The 13,002-nt window shown below is 41.6% G+C and overlaps 1 long non-coding RNA gene across 2 annotated transcripts; it reads left to right on the forward strand.

Annotated features, from left to right (window-relative positions):
- Positions 1-1,268: 1,268 nt before the first annotated feature.
- Positions 1,269-10,862, forward strand: LOC119862345. Of its 2 annotated transcripts, XR_006274896.1 has the most exons (4): positions 4,360-5,305; positions 8,089-8,839; positions 9,542-9,868; positions 10,613-10,862. It is a non-coding gene; the product is annotated as an uncharacterized LOC119862345 (long non-coding RNA). The 2 variants fall into 2 exon arrangements; XR_006274895.1 differs by having other exon boundaries at positions 1,269-8,839.
- The last annotated feature ends 2,140 nt before the right edge of the window (positions 10,863-13,002 follow it).

Below are 13,002 nucleotides of genomic sequence, written 5' to 3' on the forward strand. Positions count from 1 at the left end.
TTTTCTCTCTCTTGTGTCATGGAGAGTACTCACCCCATGTAGCCGACCAATTAAGGAAATTGCTAATGAAACATGTCCTGCAACTGGAGCAGCAGCATAAAAAGGAGCAACTCAGCTCAATCAGGCCTGATCACTGAAGAAGGAGGACACACATTATCAGCTCCAGCCCAGGAGCTGCTGAAACCCCAGATTGTGGAAGCCAAACCCATGAGATCCAGGCTGGTACTTAGCCACCTGAAGACACCCAAGGGAGGGCAGAGCCACTGAGAGCAACACAGGCCGAGGAACTCGGAGACCCTGGAGCAGCCCAGACTGCTGCTTAAGGACACAGAGTAGGAAGTAGCCAAGGGGGACTATACATTGATATGGTTGCAGAACCAAAAGCTAACTCAACATGTTGCAGTAGGATCTCTGCTGACCCAGTGATGAGTGTACTCATGACTGAGAAGACCTTGGACTAGGACCCGGTGGACTAGGGAGGGCCTGGGTCCCTCGGCCCCCAATACCACCCCAGGTGGTGGACCACCCCCCTACTGCCATTAAACCACACCTATCTGATTCTGGCCATTAGGCCACACAGCCGTAAGGAGGGCAGCTATACTGACTCTGGCCATCAGGCCACACCACCCTGTGGGAGAGGGCAGCCATATTGACTCTGGTCATTAGGCCATGCAGCTCTGAGGGCGTGATAAATGAAGTGGGGAAGTAGCTCCCTTTTATGGACATCCAGACAGACAATTAGCTATAAAACCCCTGTTAGGAGCTGTTCTCTATTTGCTTTATCTGTAAAGGGTTAACAAGCCCACAGGTAAAAGGAAAGGAGTGGGCAGCTGACCAAAAGAGCCAATGGGAGGGCAAGAACTTTTTATAATTGGGTAAAAACTTCCCTTTGTCTGTGTGTTGTTGTTCTCCAGGAAAGGGGGGAACAGGGAGCAGTTATTCTGTGAGAAGGTTTAAGCCAGGTATGAAAAATCATCAATTCATACTCAGACCTGAAACCCCAGATATGTATGTAAATTAGGAAATGTCTAGTAAGATGTGATTAGGTTTATTTCTTTTATTTCTTATTGGCTTGGGGACTCCTTTGTGCTAATCCCAGGGGCTTTTGTTTTGCTTGTAACCTTTAAGTTGAACCTCAAGAGAGCTATCTTGATGCTTAATTTTTGTAATTTTCTTTTAAGATCTAGCAAAAATCCTAAGTTCCAGATGTATTTTCTTTCTTTTTGTTTTTAATAAAATTTACCTTTTTCAAGAACAGAACAGGATTGTTTTTTCTGTGTCCTAAGAGGTTTGTGCACATGTTGTTTAATTAGCTGGGAGCAACAGCTGATTTCCTTTGTTTTTCTTTCTCAGCTCTTCCCCTGGTGGGGAGGAGCAGTGAAAGTGCTTGGGGGTACCCCACAAGAAGGAATTCCCAAGTGTGCCTTTCTGGATTCTCAAAAAAAGGTTTTTTTTTGCACTTGGGTGGTGGTAGCATCTGCCCAGCCAAGGTCAGAGGAAAAACTGTAACGTTGGAAGTTTAATACCAGCCTGGAGTGGCCAGTATTAATTTTTTAGAATACTTGTGGGCCCTTACGTTCTGCACTTGAAGTGCCAGAGTGGGGAATCAGCCTTGACAGAGGGAGAGGGCACCTATACTGACTCTGGCCACTAGGCCAGGGTGTCCTGAGGTTAAGGGCAGTCAGGTGGGCTTCGCCATGGGGCTGCAATGCCCCACTCAAGAGGGAGATGGGGTGTACTCGCCCCGCAACATCTTGCTCTGTGTCCATTCAGCTCCCTGATGCTGTTCTTCTCATATTCTGAATTCAGCTTCCTAATAACTCCCTCTTCTCATAGGGATCCTGCTGCTGCCACTCCTCTCTGCTCACCTCTCCTCTTCTAACTGCTCAAATCTAATTGTCATGAAACCTTGTGATTATAACATTCCACCCAGAACTATTAAAAAAAGTTCACTGCCCAGAACAGTCAGCTTGCTGTTCAGATACCCCTCCATGTGTATCCTGTTGCTTATTGACTGACCTGGCCAAAGCATTCGAGAAGAGGATGTAAAGGAAATTGGCGTTCCACTTTCATTTCTTTGTAGATGCTTTGCCTGCCTCGCCTGCTACGTTCATGAATTCCTGCCATGGCTTGGCTCATGCAGTTGTATACTGTGCTACATTTTAAGGAAATTGCTAATAAAACATGTCCTTTTTGTGAAGTAAAATATGGGTTAAAAACACCATTCTGTGGTCAGGAAACTGAGCTGGGATTTCTTTTCAACCACACCAATATTGGACACACCAATAAGTACACACCCAGAATTTTAATGCAGATCAGATTGGTAGCTTGTCTTTGAAAAAGAAATGAAAACATACCAACTTACTGTACAATGAAATTAATTTATTAAAAGTGACAACCACATTTTATTGTTTTGATAACTAAATGTAAGATTCAAGTTATCCTTGGAAAAGTCATTTAAAAAAATTTCTAGTGTGGAAAGTTGTTGGCTTGGTTAGGTCTAACTTGCTATTTATATGTATACAATAACATTTAAAGTCTTTGGCTTCCAAAAGCAGCCTTACTATGAAGGAGCCGACTTAAATACCTTCTCTGTTAATAGATGCAACTTCCATGAGGCAAACCTGCATGCTCACGCTCTCTCTCACTCTCTCTCTGAAGCATCCTGTTATAAAGAAAGAAACTTTATTTAAAGAATAAACTTCCAGTTAGCTTAAAAAAAAGTTTTTTAATGATCTTAATGAAAAAATAGGTGTTTGATACATTCCATGTAGCAAATCAGACTAAAATAGCAGAACCATGTTATATAACCTTGTTGCACTGACATTCTAATAATTAATTATTTCAGGGCCCAATTGCTTGAGGAATAAGGTATTACTTGGCATATGATTAATCTGCTGAACAGTAATAGGTCAGTGTGGCAACCGTGCTTTTGATGGGATATACAAACCCCACACAGGCAACAAGAGGTTAAGGAGCTGCTCTCAGCTCAGCTTTCACCACCCTGCCACACCTGCAAGAGATGCACAGACTGGGGGAGGAGTTAAAAGAGAAGCAGAACAGCTCACTGGTGAGCAGACCAGAAAAGAGAGTAGACAGTTAACTTGCAGGTCCTGAGGAAATGGCTGAGGGAAAGTAGGGACCTTCCCAACAGCAACTGTCTGAAGGTCTTTCTCTGATAGAACAGAGGACCTGATTCCGATAGTCTCTGAGACAGAAGCATTTCCACTTCTCTCATACTAACTCAGTTTGTTTGTGTTAAATCCCCTTGGTTTTGTTTATGGACTACCCTGCAAGGGGAGAGATTTGGAAGTGACGTGGCTGGAGAGCCAAGTTACAGGAGGAGGCATGCTACTGCACTGAGGAGGCAGAGCAGCTGGTGGCTGCTGCCCCCAGGAGAGAGAGTTGCCATGCCACACCTGGCCATGGGGATGTACCAAGTGGTGAGCTGACCACCTTCACAGCTGCTCTTCTCCAGTGGGTGGAAGCCAGTAGTCAGCAGAAAGAGAATATTCTTCAGCAGGTGGTGGGGAGGCTGGGTGTCTGGCCCTATTAGGAATGTGGCGCTGAGGGCATTTGGCAAGCTACCTATTCGGACTCACCAGCTGTTGGGGCCCATAGAGCATTAGTAGCTTAAGCACTTACAGTTCTTGCCTCAGCCATGGTACAAATGGAATGGTACTGGGGACTGGTTCAAAACAAAGTTTGGTACTGCAGCCCTCCAGAGACCCCACAAAGAGGTGATAATTTCATGAGTAGAGAGGTGGCACAGTCTGTCTCTTCCACTCTATGTGACGATCCAAACCCCTTGAAGTCAGTGGAATAAACTCCCATTGACATTAGTTGGCGTTGAATGAGACTCTAGCTTGATGCTGCAATAACTTAGCCACGTTTGGGGAACTGAAACTAAAGTTATAAATGTAAGTGTATTCGGTGGTTGGTCCATTCCAAGTTGCATGTTTCTGCATAGTTGTATGAAAATCAGTAGGTAAGTGTGAATTGGTGAAAGGCATGAATTTGTAGAAAAGGATTCATGATCTGTTAATTACATGGTCTAGATAATACTTAGTTCTGCCATGAGTGCAGGGGACTGGACTAGATGACCTCTCTAGATTCCTTCCAGTCCTATGATTCTATGATATAAACATTCCTAATAAATTATTATTTTTCCCAGAAAGATGGATCTGATTATACTGTGTTTGCAGTCGGATAAAACTGTTAATATAATTTTAGTCCTGTTGAGCATGTTTTATTATTCACAGTACAGTATCAATTCATGAGGAAAATCTGTACTTTGGAGATTTTAGAAATAATAGAAGAATGGGAAACAGAGGTGGCAGTGCCCAAACAAGGTAAGGTGACTCTCAGGTAATGCCAGTCATTGTTTATTCTTTGCTTTACTACTGTTTTCTAACAATATAATTGTTACAAATGTCAGTATTTGCAATGGGGAGAGTTGGGATTCTTAAAAAAAAAGTAACATCTTTGCAGGCTTTTGATCTAATGGCAGAGTTTGTTTTTACTCTGTTAATTTCAACAGCAGAGTTTAATTTGTCTTTAGGGAAAAAAAGACGTGTGGATATCTGGGAAGTGAGGAATAGCAAAACCACAAACCAAATAGACAAAATATTATATTTTAATATCTATATATTTTCATAGTGGGAGGGAAACTTAGACCAAAACAAAGAGTAACAAGACTGAAAAGGATCTACATTCTGCCATTAGAAACAGCCAGCATTTCCCGATGTTAATATGCTAATTAGCTTTTTAAAGAAAATGTTGTTGATAGAAATAAAGGAACAAAAAAAAGGAAAAAATTGAAATGTGTGTTTTGCCGAGCTCAGGCCTTTCTCAGCATTTAGAGTGCCAGAATCAACCCCCTTTAATACAGTTAATGGTATCAAATAGTTGTGTCAGCTGACAGGAAATAGGAAAGTTCCTATGGCAACTAAAAATACGCACAAGAGAAAAAACGCATCAAACAATATAGCAAACAAAATAAAAAGGAGTATATTGATGATAAATACAAAAAGAATACACATAAGCCCTATCTTAATAAATGCATACCTTAATAGCTTATTTTTAGTTTTATTTCTTCCAGCTGGGAAGCAATTCCTATGGATAATGGATACTTTAACTATGTAAAATTGTTTTCCTAAGATACAATTCACTCTTACAAGTTGAGCAACACAGAAAACAGAATGCCACATATTTATTGCATGCTGTTTCTTGATAGATATATGCCAAACTATCCCCTTTACCACAGCATGGGCCGGAAAGGAGGACTTACTCAACAAAAGTACAGGTAGCCTTGGCATTTAAACCGCAGTGCCTGTATTCCTACCTATTAAAAGATGTGTTTTGAAAGAACTAGATGTCTATAACTATACACAAGCAGCTTAAAGTAGAAATAAAAAAGAGCAATTCTGTTTATGTACCTTGCTAGCTTACATACCTGGGTAATCATCCTCTTGAGCATTATAGCAAGTAGCGGTATCCACTCTTATAGCAAGATGTCGCAACAACTGTAAGATTTTTAAGGGAAAGGGGACTTTGGAAGAGCTTCTTCAAGATAGATGAGCAGAGGAGGATAACAAGTACCTCAATGGAAGAGTCAGGTAGAATTAAGATGGTATGTGTTAATAGTGCTATAGTACAAGACAGATTCTACTAGCAGCTGCAGAGACAACAACTACTCTACAAAATATCACTGCAGGAGGCTTGTTTCTTGAAGGACATCAGTATGGGAGTACGGTGGATGGTCAGTACTCCACTAATTTACTCTTTAAGAAGGTATGCTTAGCAACAACAGTAAATATATAATACAAATACAGTAGGATGGGATCCTTCTGAAGGGATGATAGCAACTAAGTATGAGCCTATTCTCACCTCTTACACTGGTCAAAGAAACTACATCCCTTCAGTAATCAAATTCTTATGGATGTCTACCACTTTCTCTCAGGATTACTTTCCAATATCCCACAGGTAGGCAACCTATGACACATGTGCCAAAGGCAGCATGCAAGCTGATTTTCAGTGGCACTCACACTGCCTGGGTCCTGGCCACCGGTCCAGGAGCTCTGCATTTTAATTTAATTTTAAATGAAGCTTCTTAAACATTTTAAAAATCTTATTTACTTTACATACAACAATAGTTTAGTTATATATTATAGACTTATAGAAAGAGACCTTCTAAAAACATTAAAATGTATTACTGGCATGCGAAACCTTAAGTTAGGGTAAATAAATGAAGACTCGGCACACCACTTCTGAAAGGTTGCCAACCCCTGCAATATCCAATGGGATGCCTGGGTTCTATCCTTCAGCTCTGAGAGAGGAGTGGGGTCTAGTGGATTAGAGCAGGGGGGCTGGGAGCCAGGGCTCCTGGGTTCTCCGCAGGCCCATTCCATCCCCCACACCTCACTCACTCTAGGGCAGCCATTTATTCCAGTCCCTTGTGGGGTCACCCATTTCTACCAAGTGTCTCTGTTTTATATGATGTACATAAACCGAGGAGCTTGAGGGTCTCTCTGCTGCCTCCCAGACATTGACACCCCTAACAACAGGCTGATTAAACTGACTCAATTGTCCTGGGGGGCTGAGCTGCTTCCCTTGGGGTCGGGTGACCCTGGCTCCTCCCTACCCTCACTGCTTCCATTGTAATGTACATTAAACACTGTGTTTAGCACACAAAAAAAAGTCAAAGTATTTTTGAAGTGGTGAAAGGTCAAAGGGAGCAAGGAATTATACCAATATATTAGATTAGCTTCAATATGTTGTTGAGTGTTTAATTCTCATGCAAGGCTAGGTAGAGCATATTGACCATTCACAGAATGGACTACTGAATACTATCATTTTACTCCAAGTGAGCACTGCCATGAAGAAAGTTTCTGTATAATGGAAGAACAACCCTTATTTTGATTTTTCAGTAATTGAGATACAGGAATATTTATGTCATTCTGTAACTCACACAGGGAAAACATTAGGCTGAGATGAGATGGCTTTTCTTGGCCATTTTCAGTACATGAAAACCTGAAATGCAAACCATGGGAATGGATGGAGGCTGTATGGACTGGGATGTAGGTGGCTTGGCCTAGTAGCAGAGCATGAGTCAGGTCTAGTGGGCGGAGCAGATGTCTGGGTTGGAGAATGAAACCAAGGGTCAGCACCAGAGTCAACTGCCAATTACCACTGCTAGGGGGCAAGCCAGAATCAGAACAAGGAATAAAAGCTAAGGGTCAGAGCCAGGGTCCGATACCAAATGCCTGAGCTGAGGGTCAAGCCAGAGTCAGAGTCAAGGGCAGAAGTTGGAGGCCAGGGGCAGAACCAGACTGGTAACTGATGATTGGAGATGAGGTGTAAGGGCAGGAACTGGAGGAGAGGCAAGGATCAAGCACAGAGCAGGAGTACAGTGGGAACAGTAGTGAAGGCAGGGATGAGCCCAGACCAGAACAGGTTTGGGTGCAGGAGGCTGACGCAAGCAGGATCCAATGCAGCTACCATAGGATATCACCTTGTTGCTCAGACAAACTTCCTGTGTCTCCTGCCTTAAATTTCATGGTTGGACTAATAGGTTGGAGCCAGGTGATCCTCCAATCAGGTATCCAGTGGGTAGTGTGTTGGTTGAGACTATAGTCCTACTAGCTTCTTGGCCCATCAGGTTTCAGTAGACAATGGGTGGAGGCCAGGATGCAGCAGCTTCCTGGGACTCCCAGGCCATGGTTCAAGACTCAGGACATCACAGAAGCAAGAAACAGAACAAAGCAATAAAGTAGCATCAGCGGTTGTCCTAATAAAATCAGATTAATCATTTGTGTATCAAGTAAACTACTTTAAATCCCTTCACTTACAAATAAAACAAGGACCGTTGTCTGAATATACTAGGCTTTTGTTTTCATCTTGTTTCGTCTTCGTTTGGTGGTAGGAAATGTAAGCATTTATTTGATGTAAGCATCATTACTAAATATTATTTAATTCCTATGAAAGGTTACAAATTGACCTTGATGGTACTAGGTTTACTGTACTAAACTTGCATAGAATATATTTTAGTCTCCCTCTTCTTTTTGTTTCCTGCTTTCGCTTTTATAGATCTTTCCCTCCTGACCCACACCCATTGAGAGATCTCATGAACTGAGATCACTGCTAAGTGGACTCTCAGGGAACTTTAGAAAAAGATTCTATGATTTCAGATGTACCATACTCTAAAACGTCCTGAATCTTAGCATCTGTGGCAGTTATACCCCAGTGGCTGAAACAGATTGAAAAATGCTTCCACTTGGCTAAATAAGCAGATCTAGGGGTATGCTGTCTGGTGTTCAGTAAAATATTTTGAACTGCCAAAGGACAATGTTTCTCTATTTCATCAAGTCACTCAATAGCCACAGTGTAAGGTGCAGGCTGTTCAGGTCTGGGTGTTATAACTGACCGTGGTGTTGAGACAGTAGATCTGGAAGTGTAGGCAGGGTCCAAGGAGGCCAAATGGAGAGGCTGTGAAGGTCCAAGAACTAGCATTGTCTCAACCATGCTGGGGGTTATGAGAATTATTCCGGCATGGGCTTGTTTTGATATGAGGATCACCTGTGGGATGAGGTGAGTGGAAAGGAATGCACACATGAGGTATGGTCCCCACCAAAGGAGAAAAGCATCAGTCAATGAGCTTGGGCTGTGACCTTCTTGAAAGCAAAATTGACAGCATTTTCTGTTGTCATTCATTGCAAATAGGTCAACCAACAGGATTCCCCAGGCACAGAAGATGATTCTGAGCATACTGCATTTCAGAGACCATTTGTGATCATGAGAAAATCTGCTGAGATATTGGCCAACAGTTTCTGGGAGCCCAGTAAGTAGAAGGGTAGAGAGTAATGCCTTCCTTGATGCAAACATTCTAGAGTTTCATCTCTTCATGATAAAGCCGATTGGACTTTGCTCCTCTTTGTCTGTTAAGTAGTATACTATGATTGCATTGTTGGTCAGAATCTGAACTGACAAACCCCTGATGTGAGGGAGAACGGCATGATGGGCCTTATGAATTGCATAAAACTAGGGCATATAGATGTAAGGTTCGCTTCCTGTTCTGACCATAATATTTAGGTTTGTAAATCCCACAGGTGAGCACCTCATCCCATGAGTCACGTCAATTATAATCCTCTTGGATGGAAGAGGGAACAGGACGCCTCTGCACACATTGCTCTGATCCATCCACCACTCCAAAAATGCCAGGACTGCAGCAAGTATGCAGACCAGTTTGTCCAGCGAATGCCTGATTGGTCGATAGACTGAGCTTAGCCACCCCTGGAGGCTGTGCAGGCAAAGCCTGGCAAGCTGAGTCACAAAGGTACCTGATGCCATGTGGCCTAATAATCTTAGGATCAAAATGTGGTGTTGGGGTCTGACTTGAATGAAGTTCACAGCTGAGGAATACCCTAGAATCTTTCCAGGAGCAGATAGGCAGTCAAATTTGTAGAGTTGAGTAGGGCCCCAGTGAATTTTGAGTTTCTGTGTTGTGGCTAACATATTTCCCTTTGCTTTCTATGCGCTCCAGATGTTCGGACAGACTAATGTATTGGATGTTGTGGAGAACCAGTTGTTTGGATCTGCCTCAAATTAACCAACCATCCAGATATGGAAAGACATGGATCCTGTTTCTCCTCAGATAGGCTGCCATTTCTGTCATGCACTTTGTGAATACTTACTGAGCCAACAACAGGCCAAAGGGAAGTACCGTGTACTGATTATGCAGCTTATCACAAATCTTGGAAACTTCTTGTGACTTGGCAAAAGTGCCACATGGAAGGAGACATCCTGGAAATCGAGGGCATCAAACCAGTCAGTACAATCTTGGGAAGGACTAATCAGTGCTAGAGACAATGTGAGAACTTATATATTTGATGGACTTGTTGAAACTGTGAAGCTCTAGAATGGATCTCAGGCCTCCCTTAAAATGTGGAATCAGAAAGTATTGTGAATAACCCTCCCTTCCCCAATGTTGAATGGGAACTTCCTCTAGAGCCCCTAGATAGAGCAGAGTCTGAACTTCTTGAAAAAGCACTGACTCATGAGAGTGGTCCCTGAAGAAGGATGGGGACGATGGGGTGAGGATGTGGGGTAGGAAGAAACAGAATTGAATATCTCAATCCCAGTATTTATGATCAATTTGTCCATAGTTATGGACTTCCAAGCACCGAGGAAATGAGATAATATACCCCCAAATGGTAGGGAGAAAGACGATAGATTGCTGATGACCTTTTTGCTGTCCTTGAGTGGGAAGTAAAATGGACTACTTCCCCATAGCTGATTAAGGATGGGATGCCAGTATAGTGGTAGAATTAGACTATTTCCTACACTGAGATTTATGACTCTTCTTTGAAAAGTCTGTCTGTGTTGATGTGTAAAATAGCTGCCAATAATACCGCTGTAGCTGAGGCCTATATTGGCATTTCCTGGGTGTTGGAGTGAATAGTCACTTGAGAGTCCTTAAACAAATGTAAAGTCTCATCCATTTTGTTAGAAAATAAAAACTGAGTATCAACAGGAAGGTCTTCAATAGTTTGTTGAATGTCTGTAACTATGCCTGAGTTTTGCAATCAAGGTGTTTTCCTTATTGTTATTGCAGATGCCATTATGCTATAAGAAGCATCAGCTACATCAACATAGACTGTAGTGAGATCTTCGCCACTGTGTGGCATTCTGCAAGAAAAACCTTATATTCAGGTAACTTCTCAGTAATTTTGGACACCGCAAGCCAGCGCACAAAGCCATATTTAGTTAAAAGCACCTGGTGAATCACTATCCACATTTGGAAAGAGGAGGTTGAATACATTTTTCTACCAAATAAATCAAGTCTTTTGGGCTCTTTCTATTTAGGAGTTGATTTAAGTATTTCCTGTCATGATCCCTCATTGGCAATCATATCTACTAGAGAGTTGGGTGCAGGATGAGAATAAAACACTCCTGGGAATGGGAACGTGATAGTGCTTATCCATGTGCTTAGCTCTAGAAGCCAAAGTCTTTGCCAGTTTTAGAAGAACTTCAATAATAGGGAGGGCTTCCCTCCCTAGTGTGGAAGCCTGGAGAATATCTAAGAGCTTATGTGTGCGTTTTCATGTACACGCTCACTTTGAATCCCCAAAGATATATTCGTTCTTTTCAGTAGTTCCTGATGAGATTTAAAATAATCAGGAACTGGAGAAGACGCATCCAGAATTATAAAATCATCCGTGAGAAGGAGAAAACTGCTCTAGTCTCTCTCATCATGCCTCACCCATTTTATATATGACCAAAAGAATTTGAATTTACTATTGAGAGAGACATTCGTTTGTATGAGTAAATAAAGGGGAAACTGAAACAGATGCACCTCTCTTTCCACAGGAGAGTACCCTAGGAGGTGCTGTCCTATGACAAGACTGACATTTCTTCTCTCTTTAAATGTGAGAGAATAGAAATGACTTATCTTTTAAATAGATTGTAAACTCTTCAAGGCAGGGACTTTTGCTCCATGTTTGTACAAATGCCGAATACAGGTGACATAATCCTGATTGGGGTCAATGCGTGAAACTGTAATGCAAATAATAAATAGGGCTGTCAATTAATCACAGTTAACTCACATGATTAACTCAAAAAAATTAATCACTATTAAAAAATTAATTGTGATTAATCACAGTTTTAATCACACTGTTAAACAATAGAATACCAATGGAAATGTATTAAATATTTTGGATGTTTTTCTACATTTTCAAATTTATTGATTTCAGTTACAATACAGAATACAAAGTGAACACTGCTCACTTTATTTTTTAACAAATATTTGCACTGTAAAAATGATAAAAGAAATAGTATTTTTCAATTCACCTCATACAAGTACTGTAGCGCAATCTCTTTATCATGAAAGTGCAACTTACAAATGTAGATTTTTTTTTTATTTTGTTACAAAACTATAAAACAATGTAAAACTTTGGAGCATACAAGTCCACTCAGTCCTACTTCTTGTTCAGCCAATTGCTGGGACAAACAAGTTTGTTTATGTTTACGGGAGATAATGCTGCCCACTTCTTATTTACATGTCACCAGAAAGGCATCTGCATGGCACTTTTGTAGCAAGGTATTTATGTGCCAGATATGCTAAACATTCGTATGCCCCTTCATGCTTTGGCCACCATTCCAGAGGACATGCTTCCATGCTGATGATGGGTTCTGCTTGATAACTGTCCAAAGCAGTGCAGACCGACAGATGTTCATTTTCATCATCTGAGTCAGATGCCACCAGCAGAAGGTCGATTTTCTTTTTTGGTGGTGGTCTATTATTGTTTAACAGTGTGATTAATCATGCGATTAATCACAATTAATTTTTTTAATTGCTTGACTTCCCTAATAAATAATTTGTGCCTAATTTCTCATATTGTTAACTCATTTACAAGCTACATCAGTCAAAAAGGTGTAGAGACTGCAGCCAACCAATGGGTCTTTCACCACTGTGCAGCTCTGAACAACATGGTGATCATGGACCAACATAATCTGCTACTGAGAGCCTTGCTTACATTAGCATTTCCACTGTTTTTTTCCCCCACCTTTGTTAGCAATCGTGGGAAACTCCTGTGACCGGGTGGCTGGGATGGACCACACTGAGAAGGCCACAGTCAGGGCAGACTACAAGAAATATGGCAGACCATCCCCAAAGGTGTTGGCTTATTCTGTAATTCGATTCACCAATCCAGTAAGAAAAGAGTTTCTGAAGTACCACGCTGGTGAACCAGAAGCCAAACACAGTTTCCTTTAGGCATTCCAGTCCTTAGCTTTGACGCAGTCAGTGAGAGGTTATTGAAAATCCATTTCACCAAAGGATCAGACACCTGTTCCTAGGTCTATATGAATCTCAGATCTTATCCGAATATCATGCTGTCAGCCAATCCTTAGTAAACTAACTAAAGATTTATAAAGAAGAGAGTTATAAATGGTTAATAGATCATATACATACAAATGATTGCAAGTCCTTATCAGGTTTTTTAG

This window comes from Dermochelys coriacea, chromosome 1 (assembly GCF_009764565.3).
Source record: "Dermochelys coriacea isolate rDerCor1 chromosome 1, rDerCor1.pri.v4, whole genome shotgun sequence".
Taxonomy (NCBI): domain Eukaryota; kingdom Metazoa; phylum Chordata; order Testudines; family Dermochelyidae; genus Dermochelys; species Dermochelys coriacea.